The sequence below is a fragment of the Primulina tabacum genome, chromosome 13 (assembly GCF_025594145.1).
Source record: "Primulina tabacum isolate GXHZ01 chromosome 13, ASM2559414v2, whole genome shotgun sequence".
NCBI lineage: Eukaryota > Viridiplantae > Streptophyta > Magnoliopsida > Lamiales > Gesneriaceae > Primulina > Primulina tabacum.
The window spans coordinates 13,610,761-13,616,760 of NC_134562.1; positions in this window are offsets into that span (position 1 = coordinate 13,610,761).

Sequence of the window (6,000 nt, forward strand, 5' to 3'; positions counted from 1 at the left end):
CCACCCTTTATATGGATAACATAATGAGATTACACGGAGTTCTGGCAAGTATATTATCTGACAGAGATCCAAGATTCGTATCACGATTTTGGAAAAGTTTTCAAAATGCTATGGGGACCAAAGTCACTCTCAGCACGGCCTACCATCCACAGACTGATGGCCAAATTGAAATGACAATTCAAACCCTCGAGGACATGTTGAGGGCATGTGCTCTGGAGTTTCATGGGAATTGGAGTGAACATTTACCTCTGATAGAATTTTCTTATAATAACACTTATGACAGTAGTATTGAAATGGCTCCCTATGATGCGCTGTACGGCCGAAAGTGTAGGTCACCTTTGTACTGGGATGAAGTTGGAGAAAAGGCTATCACTGGACCTGAATTCGCCATAATCAGGGAAAGACTCAAGACAGCTCAAGATAGACAAAAGAGATGGGCAGATTTAAAGAGAAGACCGTTGGAGTTTTAAATCGGTGAATAGGCATATGTTAAAGTCTCTCTTATGAAAGGAGTGGTTCGGTTCAGCAAGTCTGGAAAGCTAAATCCCAGATATGTAGGACCATTTGAAATACTGGAGAAATTAGGAACCATAGCCTACCTACTGGCTTTGCCACCAGATATGTCCAGAATTCACAACGTTTTTCACATATCTCAACTAAGGAAATATATCCCAGACCCAAGTCACATCCTTAAAATTGAACCGCTGATGATCGAAGGACACTTGAACGAAGAGCTGAAGTATGAAGAAGTCCCTATTCGAATAGTGGACACCAAAGAACAAGTGCTGAGACACCGAAAAATCCTATATGTAAAAGTATAGTGGTCAAATCATACTGAACGGGAAGCAACTTGGGAACTACGAGAAAGGATGCATACTCAATATCTTCATCTCTTTAAAAGATCGAGCTAATCCAAGTTTTGAGGACAAACTTCCAATAAAGAGGATGGGATGAGAGAACCCGAAATTTTCGAAGCAAATCATGTAAGAAATAAAACTCGAAACTAAGCTCAAAACTTTAATCTTATCTATAAAAACTCAAATATAAACTTAAATTTTTCAGCTAACACGGCTCGAGGAAGTAGCTCCAATGCTCGGGGATTAGTTCAACGGCAAGCTATGATATAAGAAACCGCATCAATCAAAGATCGTCCTCGGAGAAGTAAACCCCGCGCTCAAGGACTCAATTTTTTAGCTCAATGAAGCTCAACCATGCTTGTCCTGAAAGGACCAAAAAGGGAGCTAAAGGAAGAGCTAAGGGAATGGACAAATTTATTATGCAAGAAATGTCCCTTTAGAAAACCTAGGTGACTCTTGGTGCTTGGATGGAATTTTGACTACATTTATGATTTCTTGGAGGGCAAGGGGTCGGCCACGGAGAGCTTAAGAGACAAAGTTCCATCTATAAATAGCACACAAGGGGAAAAGGAAAAATACTTCCAAAAACACCTCAAAGTTTCGGCCCTCTCCCTACAAAAGAAACCCTCGGCCGCCGCTAGCAAGAAAGAAGGAGGAAGATTCGTGCCGGAGTTTTGTGCTATAAACTATTGTCAACACTATGGGGAGGCCTTGTCCAAATTTCGGTCAACACTTGGTCCGAATACAACAAGCTTCGTACGACCAAGTTTGAGCAACTCTCGAAGCATACCTTAAAATTTCGGTAAGTGGGTTTTTGTTACATAATTATTTGTAATTTTAAACTTGGATATATATATCATTACATGCATGTGTGTGTGTAAACTCCTTTAATAAAATACAGTCTTTCCTTTTAAAATTTCGATTGATGATATGTTCTTTCTGGGTCGTTCTTTCTGGTTTTCGATATTCTTTGATTCCGCTGTATTTGTTCAAAATTCTGATAAGTTCTGTTCGATAAATCTTATTCGTGTAATACACTATTACAAATCGATTTGAAATGGAACGATAATTGCAATGCTGTCTAGCCCACATCAGTGGGTATAAAAATGTGTAATGTCTGGCCCCCATCAGTGGGTATAAAACTGTGTTGCGACCTAACCCTTTAGAGGACTAACATATTGGGGACAATTTGACCATAGAAATGAGAAGAGTAACAGTGTTGTGTTTTTTCTGAATTGTTTCTGATTTGATCTGAATCTTCTGATAATCTTTGTCTTATATCTGATTCGGTTCTGTTATGATAAGTCAAAAGTAATAAGTTTTGAAAGTTTGTTAAAGAGAAGCTTTAAAGATTAAGTTATATATGTATATTTTGAAATCGATCGACCCCCACTTGCTGAGTGTTTCCCAAAACACTCACCCCTAACAACTTTCAGATAAGAATGAAGAGCAAATGAATGAGGAGGAACAAGAAGAATTCTGGGGATGGTGATCGAATGACAAGATCAAGAATCAAGATTTTTACCTTTCCTTTTGTTTAGCTTCCGCAAACTCTGATGTAATTTTTGTTATGTTGTCATTGTAAAGACAATATTTTATTTATGAAAAAGACTAGTTTATTTGGCTTTTCGATGCGAGACTTATTTTTTTCAAGTAATTGTTAAACAATGCAAGATGTCACCGACGCTTCGGGTTTCGGGGCGTGACAACAGACGTTTCAGTACTGCTATGCCCGATCCACTCAAGCATCCGAGCCTTCCTTACCATCATCCTCACCTGCAATCATTTAAATCTAGTGAGTCTAACGACTCAGCACATCCAAACCATATGTAACGAGTAATACATATACAGGCACATGCATCTTTAAAAGAATACTTTTAATAAAATAAGATGGCATAAAAACTCCAAACATATAAACATTTTTGTAAATCATTTAAAACATATTATCATAAAGCATTTCCCTCATCATAAATTATTTTATTGATGTTTTATCCTTGAAAGTGACTATCCTTTATCTTTTGTCCTTTAACCTCTGTTCGATTGATCAGTATATACACCAAGTAACTCTCGTCACTGGGCCGTTGCCAAAAAGTAAGCTCACCGCCCCTTCTTAAGACGGATCCGCCACAAATCATTTGTGTCATAGTCAATTCACATCCTTTAAAATATTTTTCCTTTTCTTTTATTTATAGAATAACACGTCCTCCAAAAATCGTAAAATAAGCATTTTCGAGAAAATCGCTCAACTATAGCATTCATCGAAAAAAATCATAAATTCACCATAATAATTTTCAAAAATCATTTAACATGTATTATGACCACACGGGACACTACCAAGACATTCGAACTACCTGGGACGTAAAATGACTATTTCACCCCTAGACCCTGAACTTCCCCTTTTTTTACTTTTTCCTATGTTTCTTGACTCGAGCCTATCCCGAACCATCATAAAATCTAATTTTTGACTTCTATTAATTTTCTTAAAAGTAAACTCGAGCCATTGTATTTATTCAACTTAATCGTTAAACCATAGTGTTTCGTAACCTGATTTAACTCAAAACTTAATAACTTTTTTCCAAACTCAAGACATGACTTTCTCAACCCTAGGCTACCCCTGTGAGACATGAACCAGCCCCCATGAACCCATGGCCAGCCCCTGCTGCTGACCTAGCCATCGCCAAGCCCTCCCCTTTCCCAAAACCGATCATGGCCATCACCAAGCACAAGCCACCTTCGTCCAGCCCAAGTACCAACCAAGACCATGTGGGGACCCGGACGCTAATCAAGTTCATAATCGTTATTAGGACAATTTAATCAATTATAATAAAAAGGGTCTAAATTTTTTTTTTTAACGCGGAACGTAATGGAAATCATTCAAATATACATATCAGTATTCAAGCACAAGTTTGGTACTATATACAATCATTCAAAACTCAAGTTCAACAACTAGCTATCACGTGTCCAAACCCTATCTACGGCAACGTCAAAGTCCGTGGTCTCCACTCTATTCATGATCTCTCGTCATCTCCTCGACCCCGATCCTGTCCCACCTGTTGTCATGCACACATACAAACACGACAACAGCCGGATAATTCCGTTGAGAATATAATCCCAGTATAAATCAACGAACATGCAATCATATGATAAACATAAAAGTATGGACAGATAACCGCAATATATATCAAAATTTGAAATATAATCAATATAAAACTGTCGACAATGCTCGTAACTCCACGACTCAGACTAGACTCAATCCTAGTCTAGGGGTCCCGGTTTCCAGACGTTGGCATTCCTATATCGACCAACAGTAATAGAAGAAACTCCGATTCTATCCACGTCGATATAACCAAACATCCAGTGTCTTTATCTATCCGTCACAGACTGTGGCACAATCGCCAACACACTATCTTGTGACATCGTGCAATGTGCCCGTGGCGATCCCACCACTATCAGGCACTTCTGTCACAAGATCACTCGTCTAATACTCATCTATTAGATGCTTCCTATAAATCAATAGAACAACATATAATAATCAAATCAATGCATATAATAAAAATAAGTATGTGATTTAGGAAAACCCAAGTATATCCTACTTGAGTCGATCTCCCAATAGCACATTGACTTATACCATTCTTTTTGTAGTCTTAGTCTGAAGAAATAGAAGTTCTGAATTCAAGGCAGTCAATACAATCTGAAATGTCATATCCAGAAGAACAAAATCAATATTACACTCAATTCAATATTCAATCTGATCAATATCAATCTACTGATGTTTTGACGGCATAACAGTACAATCTCGATAACCCCGTCAATTCCAACATCATAGATATAATACCACAACTCATAAACGATATCCATATAACTCACAATCTCAACAATAACAGATCATAATCTCAAATCTGTATATCTCAATCATATCAATTCTAAAAAATCATAACAATTGCATAAACAATCTGTTCTTCGATGTGACTTCGAATATACGATTACTGATATCACCAGAACACATAATGATAATCAAATCACAATTCCTCCAATACATAATTTTCAAACCCTGTTAGAAATCAATGAAACTTACATCCTTGTGTAGCTCTTGGCGAGGGGAGCTCGGAACTATGCTCGGATCGAAAAACGGATGGCCGGATCTTGCAAAATCAAATTTCTAAGATACAAGGAAGCTTGAGGATGCTAGCCATGGAGTTTGTCTCGTTCTTGATGCTCAAAATCTGAATTTGATGGAGGGGTTACACCTTCAAATGCATGGCAAGACATGTGTCCCACTCAATTTTCCAAATTTGCACTTTAGTCCCTCAACTTTTCACTATTTTCAATTCGGCCCCCGCTCAATCTTTTAATTCAATTTCAATCCTAATTAATTACAAAAACCGTGGAATCTAATTCATCATTCCAAAATTCGTAAATTAAATAATCTCGGATTAAAGTGATATAATCTCGGGCCTTACAATTCTCCCCCTCTGAGACATGATTTCGTCCTCGAAATCTCAAGCAATCATATCATAGGCAATCAAATTAGAAATAACAGAAACTGAAATAGTAAACTCACATAAGTAGAATAACTCTGGGAATTTCTGTCTCATATCTGATTCAGTCTCCCAAGTAGCTTCTTCAATACCATGACGAGTCCACTGGACTTTCACAAGTGGGACGGTCTTCGTTCTGAGTTGCTTTTCTTCACGATCAATAATCTGAACCGGTTTCTCAATATAACTTAGAGACTCATCAAGCTTAGTCTCGTCTGGCTGGATAATATGGGAATCATCGGGGAGATATTTCCGTAACATAGATACATGAAAGACATCATGTATTCCAGATAGAGAAGGCGGTAATGCGAGTCGATAGGCACGATCTCCTATCTTCTCGAGAATCTCATACGGCCCAATATATCGTGGAGACAGCTTCCCTTTCTTGCCAAATCTGACAACTCCTTTGAAAGGTGAAATCTTTAAAAATACTCGGTCTCCTGCCTCAAATACCAACGGTCTACGTCGAACATTGGCATATTTGGCTTGTCTATCTTGAGCTGTCTTCATTCTCTTCTGAATCAGCTTCACTTTTTCTGTCATATCTCTAATCATATCAGGTCCAAACTCAGTTACCTCAGAGATATCATCCCAATATAGAGGGG